The following is a 21,164-nucleotide window of genomic DNA, read 5'->3' as shown; positions in this document are numbered from 1 at the left end:
TTACTTGTGAGGTACTTTTATCCCATAGGAAGCCCGCACAACGGAGTCCATCGTAGATTAGTACGTACTCAAGAATTTACATTGTTTGGCTTGTGACTCATGCAATCTTGGCTTTGAAATCAAAACACAGCGTTTACTTGCCAAAATCTAGAACATGGCTCAATTTTTGTCACAAAACATGACTTTGGCAGTACTTCTGGGTCCAACTTTCAGTTCTATCCTTTCGTTCTCTTTAAGAGCAAGCATAGGACAAGTTTTGGGCTCGTCCGGGATTTGAACCCGGGACCTCTCGCACCCGAAGCGAGAATCATACCCCTAGACCAACGAGCCTAGCTACTTTGACATTATCAGAAGGCCGCGCGACGCGGTCCATCGTACATCAGAACAAAACCACAACGTTGACATGTAAAATCCTCAAAGTTGGCCTAATCTTTGCCTATACACATGACTTTGGCAGTACATGATTGGTGATCTTCGACAACTTAAAGTTCTACCCTGTTTGTTCTCCTACCCAGAGAGCACATGACAAGCATTGGGCTCGTCAAGGATTTGGACCCGGGACATCTGGCACCCTATGGGTGAATGATACCCCTAGACGAAAAATCCAAGGTACTTTTATCTCATAGGGAGCCCGCACGACGGAGTCCATCGTACATTAGTACGTACTCAAGAATTTACATTGTTTGAGTTGTGACTCATGCAATCCAAACACAGCGTTGACTTGCCGAAATCTAGAACATGGCTCACTTTTTGTGACAACACATGACTTCGGCAGTACTTCTGTGGCCAACTTTCAGTTCTATCCTTCTGTTCTCTTACACAGAGAGCCCAGGACAAGCTTTGGGCTCGTCCGGGATTTGAACGTGGGACCTGAATGATACCCCTAGACGAACAATCCAAGGTACTTTTATCTCATAGGGAGCCCGCACGACGGAGTCCATCGTAGATTAGTACGTACTCAAGAATTTACATTGTTTGGCTTGTGACTCATGCAATCTTGGCTTTGAAATCAAAACACAGCATTGACTTGCCGAAATCTAGAACATGGCTCACTTTGTGTCACAACTGGCCAAATTTCAGTTCTATCCTTTCGTTGTCTTTCAGAGAGAGCACAGGACAAGCCTTGGGCTCGTCTGGGATTTAAACCCGGGACCTCTTGCACCCTGAATGATACCCCTAGACGAACAATCCAAGGTACTTTTATCTCATAGGGAGCCCGCACGACGGAGTCCATCGTAGATTAGTACGTACTCAAGAATTTACATTGTTTGGCTTGTGACTCATGCAGTCTTGGCTTTGAAATCAAAACACAGCATTGACTTGCCGAAATCTAGAACATGGCTCACTTTTTGTGACAACACATGACTTTGGCAGTACTTCTGTGGCCAACATTCAGTTCTATCCTTCTGTTCTCTTACACAGAGAGCACAGGACAAGCTTTGGGCTCGTCCGGGATTTGAACCCGGGACCTCTCGCACCCAAAGCGAGAATCATACCCCTAGACCAACGAGCCGAGCTACTTTAATGTTATCGGAAGGCCGCGCGACGCGGTCCATCGTACATCAGAACAAAATAATTCACATTGTTTGGTTTGTGACTCATGCAATCTTGGCTTTGAAATCAAAACACAGCGTTGACTTGCTGAAATCTAGAACATGGCTCACTTTTTGTGACAACACATGACTTCGGCAGTACTTCTGTGGCCAACTTTCAGTTCTATCCTTCTGTTCTCTTACACAGAGAGCCCAGGACATGCTTTGGGCTCGTCCGGGATTTGAACGTGGGACCTGAATGATACCCCTAGACAAACAATCCAAGGTACTTTTATCTCATAGGGAGCCCGCACGACGGAGTCCATCGTAGATTAGTACGTACTCAAGAATTTACATTGTTTGGCTTGTGACTCATGCAATCTTGGCTTTGAAATCAAAACACAGCATTGACTTGCCGAAATCTAGAACATGGCTCACTTTGTGTCACAACTGGCCAAATTTCAGTTCTATCCTTTCGTTGTCTTTCAGAGAGAGCACAGGACAAGCCTTGGGCTCGTCTGGGATTTAAACCCGGGACCTCTTGCACCCTGAATGATACCCCTAGACGAACAATCCAAGGTACTTTTATCTCATAGGGAGCCCGCACGACGGAGTCCATCGTAGATTAGTACGTACTCAAGAATTTACATTGTTTGGCTTGTGACTCATGCAGTCTTGGCTTTGAAATCAAAACACAGCATTGACTTGCCGAAATCTAGAACATGGCTCACTTTTTGTGACAACACATGACTTTGGCAGTACTTCTGTGGCCAACATTCAGTTCTATCCTTCTGTTCTCTTACACAGAGAGCACAGGACAAGCTTTGGGCTCGTCCGGGATTTGAACCCGGGACCTCTCGCACAGCGTTTACTTGCGAGGTACTTTTATCCCATAGGAAGCCCGCACAACGGAGTACATCGTAGATTAGTACGTACTCAAGAATTTACATTGTTTGGCTTGTGACTCATGCAATCTTGGCTTTGAAATCAAAACACAGCGTTTACTTGCCAAAATCTAGAACATGGCTCACTTTTTGTCACAACACATGACTTTGGCAGTACTTCTGGGTCCAACTTTCAGTTCTATGCTTTCATTCTCTTGAAGAGCAAGCATAGGACAAGTTTTGGGCTCGTCCGGGATTTGAACCCGGGATCTCTCGCACCCGAAGCGAGAATCATACCCCTAGACCAACGAGCCTAGCTACTTTGACGTTATCAGAAGGCCGCGCGACGTGGTCCATCGTACATCAGAACAAAACCACAACGTTGACATGTAAAATCCTCAAAGTTGGCCCAATCTTTGCCTATACACATGACTTTGGCAGTACATGATTGGTGATCTTCGACAACTTAAAGTTCTACGCTGTTTGTTCTCCTACCCAGAGAGCACATGACAAGCATTGGGCTCGTCAAGGATTTGGAGCAGGGACATCTGGCACCCTATGGGTGAATGATACCCCTAGACCAGCGGTTCCCAAACTTTTTCAGCCGTGCACCCCCTTCTATGTCCCAACCGGGTTGACGCACCCCCAATCCCCCTAACCTTCAAAAAAAACAAAATGCAATAAGAGTTTTTATAGCTATATTAAAGGTGGAGGATGATGACAGGCTCAGGATCAGAGGCAGAAAGCAGATCAGTTGGGACAAATGTTATAATATTGAACAAAAATATTGCGTTGAACAAAAATTGCAGCAAATTTAAATGAGCGTGGAGTGAACACAACCCATTCATCATAAAACAGGTTGGAAAAATGATACAAGAACAAGAAGCTAACTTCTTCTACGCTTCATTATAAGATCAAAAACAACCAAAAATAGATGCAAAAATGACCAAAATAGATGCAAAAATGAAATGTAATTGTGTCATTATCAGACCGCCATTACATTTTTCATCTCGCGCACCCCCTAGCAGCAGCTCACGCACCCCCAGGGGTGCACGCACCACACTTTGGGAATCCCTGCCCTAGACGAACAATCCAAGGTACTTTTATCTCATAGGGAGCCCGCACGACGGAGTCCATCGTACATACTCAAGAATTTACATTGTTTGAGTTGTGACTCATGCAATCCAAACACAGCGTTGACTTGCCGAAATCGAGAACATGGCTCACTTTTTGTCACAACACATGACTTTGGCAGTACTTCTGTGGTCAACTTTAAGTTCTATCCTTCTGTTCTCTTACACAGAGAGCACAGGACAAGCTTTGGGCTCGTCCGGGATTTGAACCCGGGACCTCTCGCACCCAAAGCGAGAATCATACCCCTAGACCAACGAGCCGAGCTACTTTAATCTTATCGGAAGGCCGCGCGACGCGGTCCATCGTACATCAGAACAAAAGAATTCACATTGTTTGGTTTGTGACTCATGCAATCTTGGCTTTGAAATCAAAACACAGCGTTGACTTGCTGAAATCTAGAACATGGCTCACTTTTTGTGACAACACATGACTTCGGCAGTACTTCTGTGGCCAACTTTCAGTTCTATCCTTCTGTTCTCTTACACAGAGAGCCCAGGACAAGCTTTGGGCTCGTCCGGGATTTGAACGTGGGACCTGAATGATACCCCTAGACGAACAATCCAAGGTACTTTTATCTCATAGGGAGCCCGCACGACGGAGTCCATCGTAGATTAGTACGTACTCAAGAATTTACATTGTTTGGCTTGTGACTCATGCAATCTTGGCTTTGAAATCAAAACACAGCATTGCCTTGCCGAAATCTAGAACATGGCTCACTTTGTGTCACAACTGGCCAAATTTCAGTTCTATCCTTTCGTTGTCTTTCAGAGAGAGCACAGGACAAGCCTTGGGCTCGTCTGGGATTTAAACCCGGGACCTCTTGCACCCTGAATGATACCCCTAGACGAACAATCCAAGGTACTTTTATCTCATAGGGAGCCCGCACGACGGAGTCCATCGTAGATTAGTACGTACTCAAGAATTTACATTGTTTGGCTTGTGACTCATGCAGTCTTGGCTTTGAAATCAAAACACAGCATTGACTTGCCGAAATCTAGAACATGGCTCACTTTTTGTGACAACACATGACTTTGGCAGTACTTCTGTGGCCAACATTCAGTTCTATCCTTCTGTTCTCTTACACAGAGAGCACAGGACAAGCTTTGGGCTCGTCCGGGATTTGAACGTGGGACCTGAATGATACCCCTAGACGAACAATCCAAGGTACTTTTATCTCATAGGGAGCCCGCACGACGGAGTCCATCATAGATTAGTACGTACTCAAGAATTTACATTGTTTGGCTTGTGACTCATGCAATCTTGGCTTTGAAATCAAAACACAGCATTGACTTGCCGAAATCTAGAACATGGCTCACTTTGTGTCACAACTGGCCAAATTTCAGTTCTATCCTTTCGTTGTCTTTCAGAGAGAGCACAGGACAAGCCTTGGGCTCGTCTGGGATTTAAACCCGGGACCTCTTGCACCCTGAATGATACCCCTAGACGAACAATCCAAGGTACTTTTATCTCATAGGGAGACCGCACGACGGAGTCCATCGTAGATTAGTACGTACTCAAGAATTTACATTGTTTGGCTTGTGACTCATGCAATCTTGGCTTTGAAATCAAAAGACAGCATTGACTTGCCGAAATCTAGAACATGGCTCACTTTGTGTCACAACTGGCCAAATTTCAGTTCTATCCTTTCGTTGTCTTTCAGAGAGAGCACAGGACAAGCCTTGGGCTCGTCTGGGATTTAAACCCGGGACCTCTTGCACCCTGAATGATACCCCTAGACGAACAATCCAAGGTACTTTTATCTCATAGGGAGCCCGCACGACGGAGTCCATCGTAGATTAGTACGTACTCAAGAATTTACATTGTTTGGCTTGTGACTCATGCAATCTTGGCTTTGAAATCAAAACACAGCATTGACTTGCCGAAATCTAGAACATGGCTCGCTTTGTCTCACAACTGGCCAACTTTCAGTTCTATCCTTTCGTTCTCTTTCAGAGAGAGCACAGCACAAGCTTTGGGCTCGTCCGGGATTTGAACCCGGGACCTCTCGCACCCTAAGCGAGAATCATACCCCTAGACCAACGAGCCGAGCTACTTTAAAGTTATCGGAAGGCCGCGCGACGCGGTCCATCGTACATCAGAACAAAACCACAACGTAGACATGCAAACAGGGTTTGGACTCTTTTTTTTATGATAGCCCTAGACGAACAATCCGAGGTACTTTTATCTCATATGAAGCCCGCACGACGGAGTCCATCGTAGATTAGTACGTACTCAAGAATTTACATTGTTTGAGTTGTGACTCATGCAATCCAAACACAGCGTTGACTTGCCGAAATCGAGAACATGGCTCACTTTTTGTCACAACACATGACTTTGGCAGTACTTCTGTGGTCAACTTTCAGTTCTATCCTTCTGTTCTCTTACACAGAGAGCACAGGACAAGCTTTGGGCTCGTCCGGGATTTGAACCTGGGACCTGAATGATACCCCTAGACGAACAATCCAAGGTAATTTTATCTCATAGGGAGCCCGCACGACGGAGTCCATCGTAGATTAGTACGTACTCAAGAATTTATATTGTTTGGCTTGTGAGTCATGCAATCTTGGCTTTGAAATCAAAACACAGCATTGACTTGCCGAAATCTAGAACATGGCTCACTTTTTGTGACAACACATGACTTTGGCAGTACTTCTATGGCCAACATTCAGTTCTATCCTTCTGTTCTCTTACACAGAGAGCACAGGACAAGCTTTGGGCTCGTCCGGGATTTGAACGCAGGACCTCTTGCACCCAAAGCAAGAATCTTACCCCTAGACCAACGAGCCGAGCTACTTTAATGTTATCGGAAGGCCACGCGACGCGGTCCATCGTACATTAGAACAAAAGAATTCACATTGGTTGGCTTGTGACTCATGCAATCTTGGCTATGAAATCAAAACACAGTGTTGACTTGCCGAAATCTAGAACATGGCTCACTTTTTGTCACAACATATTACTTTGGCAGTACTTCTGTGGTCAACTTTCAGTTCTATCCTTCTGTTCTCTTACACAGAGAGCACAGGACAAGCTTTGGGCTCGTCATGGATTTGAACCTGGGACCTGAATGATACCCCTAGATGAACAATCCAAGGTACTTTTATCTCATAGGGAGCCCGCACGACGGAGTCCATCGTAGATTAGTACGTACTCAAGAATTTACATTGTTTGGCTTGTGACTCATGCAATCTTGGCTTTGAAATCAAAACACAGCATTGACTTGCCAAAATCTAGAACATGGCTCAGTTTGTGTCACAACTGGCCAACTTTCAGTTCTATCCTTTCGTTCTCTTTCAGAGAGAGCACAGGACAAGCTTTGGGCTCGTCCGGGATTTGAACCCGGGACCTCTCGCACCCTAAGCACGACGGAGTCCATCATAGATTAGTACGTACTCAAGAATTTACATTGTTTGGCTTGTGACTCATGCAATCTTGGCTTTGAAATCAAAACACAGCATTGACTTGCCGAAATCTAGAACATGGCTCACTTTGTGTCACAACTGGCCAAATTTCAGTTCTATCCTTTCGTTGTCTTTCAGAGAGAGCACAGGACAAGCCTTGGGCTCGTCTGGGATTTAAACCCGGGACCTCTTGCACCCTGAATGATACCCCTAGACGAACAATCCAAGGTACTTTTATCTCATAGGGAGACCGCACGACGGAGTCCATCGTAGATTAGTACGTACTCAAGAATTTACATTGTTTGGCTTGTGACTCATGCAATCTTGGCTTTGAAATCAAAACACAGCATTGACTTGCCGAAATCTAGAACATGGCTCACTTTGTGTCACAACTGGCCACAACTGACCTCTCGCACCCTAAGCGAGAATCATACCCCAAGACCAACGAGCCGAGCTACTTTAATGTTATCGGAAGGCCGCGCGACGCGGTCCATAGTACATCAGAACAAAACCACAACGTAGACATGCAAACAGGGTTTGGACTCTTTTTTTTATGATAGCCCTAGACGAACAATCCGAGGTACTTTTATCCCATATGAAGCCCGCACGACGGAGTCCATCGTAGATTAGTACGTACTCAAGAATTTACATTGTTTGAGTTGTGACTCATGCAATCCAAACACAGCGTTGACTTGCCGAAATCGAGAACATGGCTCACTTTTTGTCACAACACATGACTTTGGCAGTACTTCTGTGGTCAACTTTCAGTTCTATCCTTCTGTTCTCTTACACAGAGAGCACAGGACAAGCTTTGGGCTCGTCCGGGATTTGAACCTGGGACCTGAATGATACCCCTAGACGAACAATCCAAGTTAATTTTATCTCATAGGGAGCCCGCACGACGGAGTCCATCGTAGATTAGTACGTAATCAAGAATTTATATTGTTTGGCTTGTGACTCATGCAATCTTGGCTTTGAAATCAAAACACAGCATTGACTTGCCGAAATCTAGAACATGGCTCACTTTTTGTGACAACACATGACTTTGGCAGTACTTCTGTGGCCAACATTCAGTTCTATCCTTCTGTTCTCTTACAAAGAGAGCACAGGACAAGCTTTGGGCTCGTCCGGGATTTGAATGCGGGACCTCTCGCACCCAAAGCAAGAATCATACCCCTAGACCAACGAGCCGAGCTACTTTAATGTTATCGGAAGGCCGCGCGACGCGGTCCATCGTACATCAGAACAAAAGAATTCACATTGGTTGGCTTGTGACTCATGCAATCTTGGCTATGAAATCAAAACACAGTGTTGACTTACCGAAATCTAGAACATGGCTCACTTTTTGTCACAACATATGACTTTGGCAGTACTTCTGTGGTCAACTTTCAGTTCTATCCTTCTGTTCTCTTACACAGAGAGCACAGGACAAGCTTTGGGCTCGTCCGGGATTTGAACCTGGGACCTGAATGATACCCCTAGACGAACAATCCAAGGTACTTTTATCTCATAGGGAGCCCGCACGACGGAGTCCATCGTAGATTAGTACGTACTCAAGAATTTACATTGTTTGGCTTGTGACTCATGCAATCTTGTCTTTGAAATCAAAACACAGCATTGACTTGCCGAAATCTAGAACATGGCTCGCTTTGTCTCACAACTGGCCAACTTTCAGTTCTATCCTTTCGTTGTCTTTCAGAGAGAGCACAGGACAAGCTTTGGGCTCGTCCGGGATTTGAACCCGGGACCTCTCGCACCCTAAGCGACAATCATACCCCTAGACCAACGAGCCGAGCTACTTTAAAGTTGTCGGAAGGCCGCGCGACGCGGTCCATCGTACATCAGAACAAAACCACAACGTAGACATGCAAACAGGGTTTGGACTCTTTTTTTTATGATAGCCCTAGACGAACAATCCGAGGTACTTTTATCTCATATGAAGCCCGCACGACGGAGTCCATCGTAGATTAGTACGTACTCAAGAATTTACATTGTTTGAGTTGTGACTCATGCAATCTTGGCTTTGAAATCAAAACACAGCGTTTACTTGCCAAAATCTAGAACATGGCTCACTTTTTGTCACAACACATGACTTTGGCAGTACTTCTGTGGCCAACTTTCAGTTCTATCCTTCTGTTCTCTTACACAGAGAGCACAGGACAAGCTTTGGGCTCGTCCGGGATTTGAACCCGGGACCTCTCGCACCCAAAGCGAGAATCATACCCCTAGACCAACGAGCCAAGCTACTTTAATGTTATCGGAAGGCCGCGCGACGCGGTCCATCGTACATCAGAACAAAAGAATTCACATTGTTTGGTTTGTGACTCATGCAATCTTGGCTTTGAAATCAAAACACAGCGTTGACTTGCTGAAATCTAGAACATGGCTCACTTTTTGTGACAACACATGACTTCGGCAGTACTTCTGTGGCCAACTTTCAGTTCTATCCTTCTGTTCTCTTACACAGAGAGCCCAGGACAAGCTTTGGGCTCGTCCGGGATTTGAACGTGGGACCTGAATGATACCCCTAGACGAACAATCCAAGGTACTTTTATCTCATAGGGAGCCCGCACGACGGAGTCCATCGTAGATTAGTACGTACTCAAGAATTTACATTGTTTGGCTTGTGACTCATCCAATCTTGGCTTTGAAATCAAAACACAGCATTGACTTGCCGAAATCTAGAACATGGCTCACTTTGTCTCACAACTGGCCAACTTTCAGTTCTATCCTTTTGTTCTCTTTCAGAGAGAGCACAGGACAAGCTTTGGGCTCGTCCGGGATTTGAACCCGGGACCTCTCGCACCCTAAGCGAGAATCATACCCCTAGACCAACGAGCCGAGCTACTTTAATGTTATCGGAAGGCCGCGCGACGCGGTCCATCGTACATCAGAACAAAACCACAACGTTGACATGCAAACAGGGTTTGGACTCTTTTTTTTATGATACCCCTAGACGAACAATCCGAGGTACTTTTATCTCATATGAAGCCTGCACGAAGGAGTCCATCGTAGATTAGTACGTACTCAAGAATTTACATTGTTTGGCTTGTGACTCATGCAATCTTGGCTTTGAAATCAAACCACAGCGTTTACTTGCCAAAATCTAGAACATGGCTCACTTTTTGTCACAACACATGACTTTGGCAGTACTACTGTGGCCAACTTTCAGTTCTATCCTTCTGTTCTCTTACACAGAGAGCACAGGACAAGCTTTGGGCTCGTCCGGGATTTGAACCCGGGACCTCTCGCACCCAAAGCGAGAATCATACCCCTAGACCAACGAGCCAAGCTACTTTAATGTTATCGGAAGGCCGCGCGACGCGGTCCATCGTACATCAGAACAAAAGAATTCACATTGTTTGGTTTGTGACTCATGCAATCTTGGCTTTGAAATCAAAACACAGCGTTGACTTGCTGAAATCTAGAACATGGCTCACTTTTTGTGACAACACATGACTTCGGCAGTACTTCTGTGGCCAACTTTCAGTTCTATCCTTCTGTTCTCTTACACAGAGAGCCCAGGACAAGCTTTGGGCTCGTCCGGGATTTGAACGTGGGACCTGAATGATACCCCTAGACGAACAATCCAAGGTACTTTTATCTCATAGGGAGCCCGCACGACGGAGTCCATCGTAGATTAGTACGTACTCAAGAATTTACATTGTTTGGCTTGTGACTCATGCAATCTTGGCTTTGGAATCAAAACACAGCATTGACTTGCCGAAATCTAGAACATGGCTCACTTTGTGTCACAACTGGCCAAATTTCAGTTCTATCCTTTCGTTGTCTTTCAGAGAGAGCACAGGACAAGCCTTGGGCTCGTCTGGGATTTGAACCCGGGACCTCTTGCACCCTGAATGATACCCCTAGACGAACAATCCAAGGTACTTTTATCTCATAGGGAGCCCGCACGACGGAGTCCATCGTAGATTAGTACGTACTCAAGAATTTACATTGTTTGGCTTGTCACTCATCCAATCTTGGCTTTGAAATCAAAACACAGCATTGACTTGCCGAAATCTAGAACATGGCTCACTTTGTCTCACAACTGGCCAACTTTCAGTTCTATCCTTTTGTTCTCTTTCAGAGAGAGCACAGGACAAGCTTTGGGCTCGTCCGGGATTTGAACCCGGGACCTCTCGCACCCTAAGCGAGAATCATACCCCTAGACCAACGAGCCGAGCTACTTTAATGTTATCGGAAGGCCGCGCGACGCGGTCCATCGTACATCAGAACAAAACCACAACGTTGACATGCAAACAGGGTTTGGACTCTTTTTTTTATGATACCCCTAGACGAACAATCCGAGGTACTTTTATCTCATATGAAGCCTGCACGAAGGAGTCCATCGTAGATTAGTACGTACTCAAAAATTTACATTGTTTGGCTTGTGACTCATGCAATCTTGGCTTTGAAATCAAAACACAGCGTTTACTTGCCAAAATCTAGAACATGGCTCACTTTTTGTCACAACACATGACTTTGGCAGTACTACTGTGGCCAACTTTCAGTTCTATCCTTCTGTTCTCTTACACAGAGAGCACAGGACAAGCTTTGGGCTCGTCCGGGATTTGAACCCGTGACCTCTCGCACCCAAAGCGAGAATCATACCCCTAGACCAACGAGCCAAGCTACTTTAATGTTATCGGAAGGCCGCGCGACGCGGTCCATCGTACATCAGAACAAAAGAATTCACATTGTTTGGTTTGTGACTCATGCAATCTTGGCTTTGAAATCAAAACACAGCGTTGACTTGCTGAAATCTAGAACATGGCTCACTTTTTGTGACAACACATGACTTCGGCAGTACTTCTGTGGCCAACTTTCAGTTCTATCCTTCTGTTCTCTTACACAGAGAGCCCAGGACAAGCTTTGGGCTCGTCCGGGATTTGAACGTGGGACCTGAATGATACCCCTAGACGAACAATCCAAGGTACTTTTATCTCATAGGGAGCCCGCACGACATAGTCCATCGTAGATTAGTACGTACTCAAGAATTTACATTGTTTGGCTTGTGACTCATCCAATCTTGGCTTTGAAATCAAAACACAGCATTGACTTGCCGAAATCTAGAACATGGCTCACTTTGTCTCACAACTGGCCAACTTTAAGTTCTATCCTTTTGTTCTCTTTCAGAGAGAGCACAGGACAAGCTTTGGGCTCGTCCGGGATTTGAACCCGGGACCTCTCGCACCCTAAGCGAGAATCATACCCCTAGACCAATGAGCCGAGCTACTTGAATGTTATCGGAAGGCCGCGCGACGCGGCCCATCGTACATCAGAACAAAACCACAACGTTGACATGCAAACAGGGTTTGGACTCTTTTTTTTATGATACCCCTAGACGAACAATCCGAGGTACTTTTATCTCATATGAAGCCTGCACGAAGGAGTCCATCGTAGATTAGTACGTACTCAAGAATTTACATTGTTTGGCTTGTGACTCATGCAGTCTTGGCTTTGAAATCAAAACACAGCATTGACTTGCCGAAATCTAGAACATGGCTCACTTTTTGTGACAACACATGACTTTGGCAGTACTACTGTGGCCAACTTTCAGTTCTATCCTTCTGTTCTCTTACACAGAGAGCACAGGACAAGCTTTGGGCTCGTCCGGGATTTGAACCCGGGACCTCTCGCACCCAAAGCGAGAATCATACCCCTAGACCAACGAGCCAAGCCACTTTAATGTTATCGGAAGGCCGCGCGACGCGGTCCATCGTACATCAGAACAAAATAATTCACATTGTTTGGTTTGTGACTCATGCAATCTTGGCTTTGAAATCAAAACACAGCGTTGACTTGCTGAAATCTAGAACATGGCTCACTTTTTGTGACAACACATGACTTCGGCAGTACTTCTGTGGCCAACTTTCAGTTCTATCCTTCTGTTCTCTTACACAGAGAGCCCAGGACAAGCTTTGGGCTCGTCCGGGATTTGAACGTGGGACCTGAATGATACCCCTAGACGAACAATCCAAGGTACTTTTATCTCATAGGGAGCCCGCACGACGGAGTCCATCGTAGATTAGTACGTACTCAAGAATTTACATTGTTTGGCTTGTGACTCATGCAATCTTGGCTTTGAAATCAAAACACAGCGTTTACTTGCCAAAATCTAGAACATGGCTCACTTTGTCTCACAACTGGCCAACTTTCAGTTCTATCCTTTTGTTCTCTTTCAGAGAGAGCACAGGACAAGCTTTGGGCTCGTCCGGGATTTGAACGTGGGACCTGAATGATACCCCTAGACGAACAATCCAAGGTACTTTTATCTCATAGGGAGCCCGCACGACGGAGTCCATCGTAGATTAGTACGTACTCAAGAATTTACATTGTTTGGCTTGTGACTCATGCAATCTTGGCTTTGGAATCAAAACACAGCATTGACTTGCCGAAATCTAGAACATGGCTCACTTTGTGTCACAACTGGCCAAATTTCAGTTCTATCCTTTCGTTGTCTTTCAGAGAGAGCACAGGACAAGCCTTGGGCTCGTCTGGGATTTAAACCCGGGACCTCTTGCACCCTGAATGATACCCCTAGACGAACAATCCAAGGTACTTTTATCTCATAGGGAGCCCGCACGACGGAGTCCATCGTAGATTAGTACGTACTCAAGAATTTACATTGTTTGGCTTGTCACTCATCCAATCTTGGCTTTGAAATCAAAACACAGCATTGACTTGCCGAAATCTAGAACATGGCTCACTTTGTCTCACAACTGGCCAACTTTCAGTTCTATCCTTTTGTTCTCTTTCAGAGAGAGCACAGGACAAGCTTTGGGCTCGTCCGGGACTTGAACCCGGGACCTCTCGCACCCTAAGCGAGAATCATACCCCTAGACCAACGAGCCGAGCTACTTTAATGTTATCGGAAGGCCGCGCGACGCGGTCCATCGTACATCAGAACAAAACCACAACGTTGACATGCAAACAGGGTTTGGACTCTTTTTTTTATGATACCCCTAGACGAACAATCCGAGGTACTTTTATCTCATATGAAGCCTGCACGAAGGAGTCCATCGTAGATTAGTACGTACTCAAAAATTTACATTGTTTGGCTTGTGACTCATGCAATCTTGGCTTTGAAATCAAAACACAGCGTTTACTTGCCAAAATCTAGAACATGGCTCACTTTTTGTCACAACACATGACTTTGGCAGTACTACTGTGGCCAACTTTCAGTTCTATCCTTCTGTTCTCTTACACAGAGAGCACAGGACAAGCTTTGGGCTCGTCCGGGATTTGAACCCGTGACCTCTCGCACCCAAAGCGAGAATCATACCCCTAGACCAACGAGCCAAGCTACTTTAATGTTATCGGAAGGCCGCGCGACGCGGTCCATCGTACATCAGAACAAAAGAATTCACATTGTTTGGTTTGTGACTCATGCAATCTTGGCTTTGAAATCAAAACACAGCGTTGACTTGCTGAAATCTAGAACATGGCTCACTTTTTGTGACAACACATGACTTCGGCAGTACTTCTGTGGCCAACTTTCAGTTCTATCCTTCTGTTCTCTTACACAGAGAGCCCAGGACAAGCTTTGGGCTCGTCCGGGATTTGAACGTGGGACCTGAATGATACCCCTAGACGAACAATCCAAGGTACTTTTATCTCATAGGGAGCCCGCACGACGGAGTCCATCGTAGATTAGTACGTACTCAAGAATTTACATTGTTTGGCTTGTGACTCATGCAATCTTGGCTTTGGAATCAAAACACAGCATTGACTTGCCGAAATCTAGAACATGGCTCACTTTGTGTCACAACTGGCCAAATTTCAGTTCTATCCTTTCGTTGTCTTTCAGAGAGAGCACAGGACAAGCCTTGGGCTCGTCTGGGATTTGAACCCGGGACCTCTTGCACCCTGAATGATACCCCTAGACGAACAATCCAAGGTACTTTTATCTCATAGGGAGCCCGCACGACGGAGTCCATCGTAGATTAGTACGTACTCAAGAATTTACATTGTTTGGCTTGTCACTCATCCAATCTTGGCTTTGAAATCAAAACACAGCATTGACTTGCCGAAATCTAGAACATGGCTCACTTTGTCTCACAACTGGCCAACTTTCAGTTCTATCCTTTTGTTCTCTTTCAGAGAGAGCACAGGACAAGCTTTGGGCTCGTCCGGGATTTGAACCCGGGACCTCTCGCACCCTAAGCGAGAATCATACCCCTAGACCAACGAGCCGAGCTACTTTAATGTTATCGGAAGGCCGCGCGACGCGGTCCATCGTACATCAGAACAAAACCACAACGTTGACATGCAAACAGGGTTTGGACTCTTTTTTTTATGATACCCCTAGACGAACAATCCGAGGTACTTTTATCTCATATGAAGCCTGCACGAAGGAGTCCATCGTAGATTAGTACGTACTCAAAAATTTACATTGTTTGGCTTGTGACTCATGCAATCTTGGCTTTGAAATCAAAACACAGCGTTTACTTGCCAAAATCTAGAACATGGCTCACTTTTTGTCACAACACATGACTTTGGCAGTACTACTGTGGCCAACTTTCAGTTCTATCCTTCTGTTCTCTTACACAGAGAGCACAGGACAAGCTTTGGGCTCGTCCGGGATTTGAACCCGTGACCTCTCGCACCCAAAGCGAGAATCATACCCCTAGACCAACGAGCCAAGCTACTTTAATGTTATCGGAAGGCCGCGCGACGCGGTCCATCGTACATCAGAACAAAAGAATTCACATTGTTTGGTTTGTGACTCATGCAATCTTGGCTTTGAAATCAAAACACAGCGTTGACTTGCTGAAATCTAGAACATGGCTCACTTTTTGTGACAACACATGACTTCGGCAGTACTTCTGTGGCCAACTTTCAGTTCTATCCTTCTGTTCTCTTACACAGAGAGCCCAGGACAAGCTTTGGGCTCGTCCGGGATTTGAACGTGGGACCTGAATGATACCCCTAGACGAACAATCCAAGGTACTTTTATCTCATAGGGAGCCCGCACGACATAGTCCATCGTAGATTAGTACGTACTCAAGAATTTACATTGTTTGGCTTGTGACTCATCCAATCTTGGCTTTGAAATCAAAACACAGCATTGACTTGCCGAAATCTAGAACATGGCTCACTTTGTCTCACAACTGGCCAACTTTAAGTTCTATCCTTTTGTTCTCTTTCAGAGAGAGCACAGGACAAGCTTTGGGCTCGTCCGGGATTTGAACCCGGGACCTCTCGCACCCTAAGCGAGAATCATACCCCTAGACCAATGAGCCGAGCTACTTGAATGTTATCGGAAGGCCGCGCGACGCGGCCCATCGTACATCAGAACAAAACCACAACGTTGACATGCAAACAGGGTTTGGACTCTTTTTTTTATGATACCCCTAGACGAACAATCCGAGGTACTTTTATCTCATATGAAGCCTGCACGAAGGAGTCCATCGTAGATTAGTACGTACTCAAGAATTTACATTGTTTGGCTTGTGACTCATGCAGTCTTGGCTTTGAAATCAAAACACAGCATTGACTTGCCGAAATCTAGAACATGGCTCACTTTTTGTGACAACACATGACTTTGGCAGTACTACTGTGGCCAACTTTCAGTTCTATCCTTCTGTTCTCTTACACAGAGAGCACAGGACAAGCTTTGGGCTCGTCCGGGATTTGAACCCGGGACCTCTCGCACCCAAAGCGAGAATCATACCCCTAGACCAACGAGCCAAGCCACTTTAATGTTATCGGAAGGCCGCGCGACGCGGTCCATCGTACATCAGAACAAAATAATTCACATTGTTTGGTTTGTGACTCATGCAATCTTGGCTTTGAAATCAAAACACAGCGTTGACTTGCTGAAATCTAGAACATGGCTCACTTTTTGTGACAACACATGACTTCGGCAGTACTTCTGTGGCCAACTTTCAGTTCTATCCTTCTGTTCTCTTACACAGAGAGCCCAGGACAAGCTTTGGGCTCGTCCGGGATTTGAACGTGGGACCTGAATGATACCCCTAGACGAACAATCCAAGGTACTTTTATCTCATAGGGAGCCCGCACGACGGAGTCCATCGTAGATTAGTACGTACTCAAGAATTTACATTGTTTGGCTTGTGACTCATGCAATCTTGGCTTTGAAATCAAAACACAGCGTTTACTTGCCAAAATCTAGAACATGGCTCACTTTGTCTCACAACTGGCCAACTTTCAGTTCTATCCTTTTGTTCTCTTTCAGAGAGAGCACAGGACAAGCTTTGGGCTCGTCCGGGATTTGAACGTGGGACCTGAATGATACCCCTAGACGAACAATCCAAGGTACTTTTATCTCATAGGGAGCCCGCACGACGGAGTCCATCGTAGATTAGTACGTACTCAAGAATTTACATTGTTTGGCTTGTGACTCATGCAATCTTGGCTTTGGAATCAAAACACAGCATTGACTTGCCGAAATCTAGAACATGGCTCACTTTGTGTCACAACTGGCCAAATTTCAGTTCTATCCTTTCGTTGTCTTTCAGAGAGAGCACAGGACAAGCCTTGGGCTCGTCTGGGATTTGAACCCGGGACCTCTTGCACCCTGAATGATACCCCTAGACGAACAATCCAAGGTACTTTTATCTCATAGGGAGCCCGCACGACGGAGTCCATCGTAGATTAGTACGTACTCAAGAATTTACATTGTTTGGCTTGTCACTCATCCAATCTTGGCTTTGAAATCAAAACACAGCATTGACTTGCCGAAATCTAGAACATGGCTCACTTTGTCTCACAACTGGCCAACTTTCAGTTCTATCCTTTTGTTCTCTTTCAGAGAGAGCACAGGACAAGCTTTGGGCTCGTCCGGGATTTGAACCCGGGACCTCTCGCACCCTAAGCGAGAATCATACCCCTAGACCAACGAGCCGAGCTACTTTAATGTTATCGGAAGGCCGCGCGACGCGGTCCATCGTACATCAGAACAAAACCACAACGTTGACATGCAAACAGGGTTTGGACTCTTTTTTTTATGATACCCCTAGACGAACAATCCGAGGTACTTTTATCTCATATGAAGCCTGCACGAAGGAGTCCATCGTAGATTAGTACGTACTCAAAAATTTACATTGTTTGGCTTGTGACTCATGCAATCTTGGCTTTGAAATCAAAACACAGCGTTTACTTGCCAAAATCTAGAACATGGCTCACTTTTTGTCACAACACATGACTTTGGCAGTACTACTGTGGCCAACTTTCAGTTCTATCCTTCTGTTCTCTTACACAGAGAGCACAGGACAAGCTTTGGGCTCGTCCGGGATTTGAACCCGTGACCTCTCGCACCCAAAGCGAGAATCATACCCCTAGACCAACGAGCCAAGCTACTTTAATGTTATCGGAAGGCCGCGCGACGCGGTCCATCGTACATCAGAACAAAAGAATTCACATTGTTTGGTTTGTGACTCATGCAATCTTGGCTTTGAAATCAAAACACAGCGTTGACTTGCTGAAATCTAGAACATGGCTCACTTTTTGTGACAACACATGACTTCGGCAGTACTTCTGTGGCCAACTTTCAGTTCTATCCTTCTGTTCTCTTACACAGAGAGCCCAGGACAAGCTTTGGGCTCGTCCGGGATTTGAACGTGGGACCTGAATGATACCCCTAGACGAACAATCCAAGGTACTTTTATCTCATAGGGAGCCCGCACGACATAGTCCATCGTAGATTAGTACGTACTCAAGAATTTACATTGTTTGGCTTGTGACTCATCCAATCTTGGCTTTGAAATCAAAACACAGCATTGACTTGCCGAAATCTAGAACATGGCTCACTTTGTCTCACAACTGGCCAACTTTAAGTTCTATCCTTTTGTTCTCTTTCAGAGAGAGCACAGGACAAGCTTTGGGCTCGTCCGGGATTTGAACCCGGGACCTCTCGCACCCTAAGCGAGAATCATACCCCTAGACCAATGAGCCGAGCTACTTGAATGTTATCGGAAGGCCGCGCGACGCGGCCCATCGTACATCAGAACAAAACCACAACGTTGACATGCAAACAGGGTTTGGACTCTTTTTTTTATGATACCCCTAGACGAACAATCCGAGGTACTTTTATCTCATATGAAGCCTGCACGAAGGAGTCCATCGTAGATTAGTACGTACTCAAGAATTTACATTGTTTGGCTTGTGACTCATGCAGTCTTGGCTTTGAAATCAAAACACAGCATTGACTTGCCGAAATCTAGAACATGGCTCACTTTTTGTGACAACACATGACTTTGGCAGTACTACTGTGGCCAACTTTCAGTTCTATCCTTCTGTTCTCTTACACAGAGAGCACAGGACAAGCTTTGGGCTCGTCCGGGATTTGAACCCGGGACCTCTCGCACCCAAAGCGAGAATCATACCCCTAGACCAACGAGCCAAGCCACTTTAATGTTATCGGAAGGCCGCGCGACGCGGTCCATCGTACATCAGAACAAAATAATTCACATTGTTTGGTTTGTGACTCATGCAATCTTGGCTTTGAAATCAAAACACAGCGTTGACTTGCTGAAATCTAGAACATGGCTCACTTTTTGTGACAACACATGACTTCGGCAGTACTTCTGTGGCCAACTTTCAGTTCTATCCTTCTGTTCTCTTACACAGAGAGCCCAGGACAAGCTTTGGGCTCGTCCGGGATTTGAACGTGGGACCTGAATGATACCCCTAGACGAACAATCCAAGGTACTTTTATCTCATAGGGAGCCCGCACGACGGAGTCCATCGTAGATTAGTACGTACTCAAGAATTTACATTGTTTGGCTTGTGACTCATGCAATCTTGGCTTTGAAATCAAAACACAGCGTTTACTTGCCAAAATCTAGAACATGGCTCACTTTGTCTCACAACTGGCCAACTTTCAGTTCTATCCTTTTGTTCTCTTTCAGAGAGAGCACAGGACAAGCTTTGGGCTCGTCCGGGATTTGAACGTGGGACCTGAATGATACCCCTAGACGAACAATCCAAGGTACTTTTATCTCATAGGGAGCCCGCACGACGGAGTCCATCGTAGATTAGTACGTACTCAAGAATTTACATTGTTTGGCTTGTGACTCATGCAATCTTGGCTTTGGAATCAAAACACAGCATTGACTTGCCGAAATCTAGAACATGGCTCACTTTGTGTCACAACTGGCCAAATTTCAGTTCTATCCTTTCGTTGTCTTTCAGAGAGAGCACAGGACAAGCCTTGGGCTCGTCTGGGATTTAAACCCGGGACCTCTTGCACCCTGAATGATACCCCTAGACGAACAATCCAAGGTACTTTTATCTCATAGGGAGCCCGCACGACGGAGTCCATCGTAGATTAGTACGTACTCAAGAATTTACATTGTTTGGCTTGTCACTCATCCAATCTTGGCTTTGAAATCAAAACACAGCATTGACTTGCCGAAATCTAGAACATGGCTCACTTTGTCTCACAACTGGCCAACTTTCAGTTCTATCCTTTTGTTCTCTTTCAGAGAGAGCACAGGACAAGCTTTGGGCTCGTCCGGGACTTGAACCCGGGACCTCTCGCACCCTAAGCGAGAATCATACCCCTAGACCAACGAGCCGAGCTACTTTAATGTTATCGGAAGGCCGCGCGACGCGGTCCATCGTACATCAGAACAAAACCACAACGTTGACATGCAAACAGGGTTTGGACTCTTTTTTTTATGATACCCCTAGACGAACAATCCGAGGTACTTTTATCTCATATGAAGCCTGCACGAAGGAGTCCATCGTAGATTAGTACGTACTCAAAAATTTACATTGTTTGGCTTGTGACTCATGCAATCTTGGCTTTGAAATCAAAACACAGCGTTTACTTGCCAAAATCTAGAACATGGCTCACTTTTTGTCACAACACATGACTTTGGCAGTACTACTGTGGCCAACTTTCAGTTCTATCCTTCTGTTCTCTTACACAGAGAGCACAGGACAAGCTTTGGGCTCGTCCGGGATTTGAACCCGTGACCTCTCGCACCCAAAGCGAGAATCATACCCCTAGACCAACGAGCCAAGCTACTTTAATGTTATCGGAAGGCCGCGCGACGCGGTCCATCGTACATCAGAACAAAAGAATTCACATTGTTTGGTTTGTGACTCATGCAATCTTGGCTTTGAAATCAAAACACAGCGTTGACTTGCTGAAATCTAGAACATGGCTCACTTTTTGTGACAACACATGACTTCGGCAGTACTTCTGTGGCCAACTTTCAGTTCTATCCTTCTGTTCTCTT

At 45.6% G+C, this 21,164-nt stretch overlaps 26 non-coding genes across 26 annotated transcripts; all 26 read right to left on the bottom strand.

Annotated features, from left to right (window-relative positions):
• Positions 1-258: 258 nt before the first annotated feature.
• trnap-cgg (transfer RNA proline (anticodon CGG)) lies at positions 259-330 on the bottom strand. The gene has a single exon. It is a non-coding gene; the product is annotated as a tRNA-Pro (tRNA).
• A 1,111-nt stretch (positions 331-1,441) lies between these two features.
• On the bottom strand, positions 1,442-1,513 carry trnap-ugg (transfer RNA proline (anticodon UGG)). Its single transcript has one exon. It is a non-coding gene; the product is annotated as a tRNA-Pro (tRNA).
• Positions 1,514-2,658: 1,145 nt separating this feature from the next.
• Positions 2,659-2,730, bottom strand: trnap-cgg (transfer RNA proline (anticodon CGG)). Its single transcript has one exon. It is a non-coding gene; the product is annotated as a tRNA-Pro (tRNA).
• Positions 2,731-3,738: 1,008 nt separating this feature from the next.
• On the bottom strand, positions 3,739-3,810 carry trnap-ugg (transfer RNA proline (anticodon UGG)). Its single transcript has one exon. It is a non-coding gene; the product is annotated as a tRNA-Pro (tRNA).
• Positions 3,811-5,524: 1,714 nt separating this feature from the next.
• Positions 5,525-5,596, bottom strand: trnap-agg (transfer RNA proline (anticodon AGG)). Its single transcript has one exon. It is a non-coding gene; the product is annotated as a tRNA-Pro (tRNA).
• A 668-nt stretch (positions 5,597-6,264) lies between these two features.
• Positions 6,265-6,336, bottom strand: trnap-ugg (transfer RNA proline (anticodon UGG)). Its single transcript has one exon. It is a non-coding gene; the product is annotated as a tRNA-Pro (tRNA).
• Positions 6,337-8,668: 2,332 nt separating this feature from the next.
• On the bottom strand, positions 8,669-8,740 carry trnap-agg (transfer RNA proline (anticodon AGG)). Its single transcript has one exon. It is a non-coding gene; the product is annotated as a tRNA-Pro (tRNA).
• Positions 8,741-9,116: 376 nt separating this feature from the next.
• Positions 9,117-9,188, bottom strand: trnap-ugg (transfer RNA proline (anticodon UGG)). Its single transcript has one exon. It is a non-coding gene; the product is annotated as a tRNA-Pro (tRNA).
• Positions 9,189-9,717: 529 nt separating this feature from the next.
• Positions 9,718-9,789, bottom strand: trnap-agg (transfer RNA proline (anticodon AGG)). Its single transcript has one exon. It is a non-coding gene; the product is annotated as a tRNA-Pro (tRNA).
• Positions 9,790-10,165: 376 nt separating this feature from the next.
• Positions 10,166-10,237, bottom strand: trnap-ugg (transfer RNA proline (anticodon UGG)). Its single transcript has one exon. It is a non-coding gene; the product is annotated as a tRNA-Pro (tRNA).
• Positions 10,238-11,059: 822 nt separating this feature from the next.
• trnap-agg (transfer RNA proline (anticodon AGG)) lies at positions 11,060-11,131 on the bottom strand. Its single transcript has one exon. It is a non-coding gene; the product is annotated as a tRNA-Pro (tRNA).
• Positions 11,132-11,507: 376 nt separating this feature from the next.
• On the bottom strand, positions 11,508-11,579 carry trnap-ugg (transfer RNA proline (anticodon UGG)). Its single transcript has one exon. It is a non-coding gene; the product is annotated as a tRNA-Pro (tRNA).
• Positions 11,580-12,108: 529 nt separating this feature from the next.
• Positions 12,109-12,180, bottom strand: trnap-agg (transfer RNA proline (anticodon AGG)). The gene has a single exon. It is a non-coding gene; the product is annotated as a tRNA-Pro (tRNA).
• A 376-nt stretch (positions 12,181-12,556) lies between these two features.
• On the bottom strand, positions 12,557-12,628 carry trnap-ugg (transfer RNA proline (anticodon UGG)). Its single transcript has one exon. It is a non-coding gene; the product is annotated as a tRNA-Pro (tRNA).
• Positions 12,629-13,733: 1,105 nt separating this feature from the next.
• trnap-agg (transfer RNA proline (anticodon AGG)) lies at positions 13,734-13,805 on the bottom strand. Its single transcript has one exon. It is a non-coding gene; the product is annotated as a tRNA-Pro (tRNA).
• A 376-nt stretch (positions 13,806-14,181) lies between these two features.
• On the bottom strand, positions 14,182-14,253 carry trnap-ugg (transfer RNA proline (anticodon UGG)). Its single transcript has one exon. It is a non-coding gene; the product is annotated as a tRNA-Pro (tRNA).
• Positions 14,254-15,075: 822 nt separating this feature from the next.
• On the bottom strand, positions 15,076-15,147 carry trnap-agg (transfer RNA proline (anticodon AGG)). The gene has a single exon. It is a non-coding gene; the product is annotated as a tRNA-Pro (tRNA).
• A 376-nt stretch (positions 15,148-15,523) lies between these two features.
• trnap-ugg (transfer RNA proline (anticodon UGG)) lies at positions 15,524-15,595 on the bottom strand. Its single transcript has one exon. It is a non-coding gene; the product is annotated as a tRNA-Pro (tRNA).
• A 529-nt stretch (positions 15,596-16,124) lies between these two features.
• On the bottom strand, positions 16,125-16,196 carry trnap-agg (transfer RNA proline (anticodon AGG)). The gene has a single exon. It is a non-coding gene; the product is annotated as a tRNA-Pro (tRNA).
• Positions 16,197-16,572: 376 nt separating this feature from the next.
• Positions 16,573-16,644, bottom strand: trnap-ugg (transfer RNA proline (anticodon UGG)). The gene has a single exon. It is a non-coding gene; the product is annotated as a tRNA-Pro (tRNA).
• A 1,105-nt stretch (positions 16,645-17,749) lies between these two features.
• Positions 17,750-17,821, bottom strand: trnap-agg (transfer RNA proline (anticodon AGG)). The gene has a single exon. It is a non-coding gene; the product is annotated as a tRNA-Pro (tRNA).
• Positions 17,822-18,197: 376 nt separating this feature from the next.
• Positions 18,198-18,269, bottom strand: trnap-ugg (transfer RNA proline (anticodon UGG)). Its single transcript has one exon. It is a non-coding gene; the product is annotated as a tRNA-Pro (tRNA).
• A 529-nt stretch (positions 18,270-18,798) lies between these two features.
• On the bottom strand, positions 18,799-18,870 carry trnap-agg (transfer RNA proline (anticodon AGG)). Its single transcript has one exon. It is a non-coding gene; the product is annotated as a tRNA-Pro (tRNA).
• Positions 18,871-19,246: 376 nt separating this feature from the next.
• Positions 19,247-19,318, bottom strand: trnap-ugg (transfer RNA proline (anticodon UGG)). The gene has a single exon. It is a non-coding gene; the product is annotated as a tRNA-Pro (tRNA).
• Positions 19,319-20,423: 1,105 nt separating this feature from the next.
• Positions 20,424-20,495, bottom strand: trnap-agg (transfer RNA proline (anticodon AGG)). The gene has a single exon. It is a non-coding gene; the product is annotated as a tRNA-Pro (tRNA).
• A 376-nt stretch (positions 20,496-20,871) lies between these two features.
• Positions 20,872-20,943, bottom strand: trnap-ugg (transfer RNA proline (anticodon UGG)). The gene has a single exon. It is a non-coding gene; the product is annotated as a tRNA-Pro (tRNA).
• Between the last annotated feature and the right edge of the window lie 221 nt (positions 20,944-21,164).

This window comes from Centropristis striata, chromosome 12 (assembly GCF_030273125.1).
Source record: "Centropristis striata isolate RG_2023a ecotype Rhode Island chromosome 12, C.striata_1.0, whole genome shotgun sequence".
Lineage (NCBI taxonomy): Eukaryota > Metazoa > Chordata > Actinopteri > Perciformes > Serranidae > Centropristis > Centropristis striata.
Note: the sequence above shows the minus strand (reverse complement) of the source record. Positions and strands in the feature narration are given on the sequence as shown.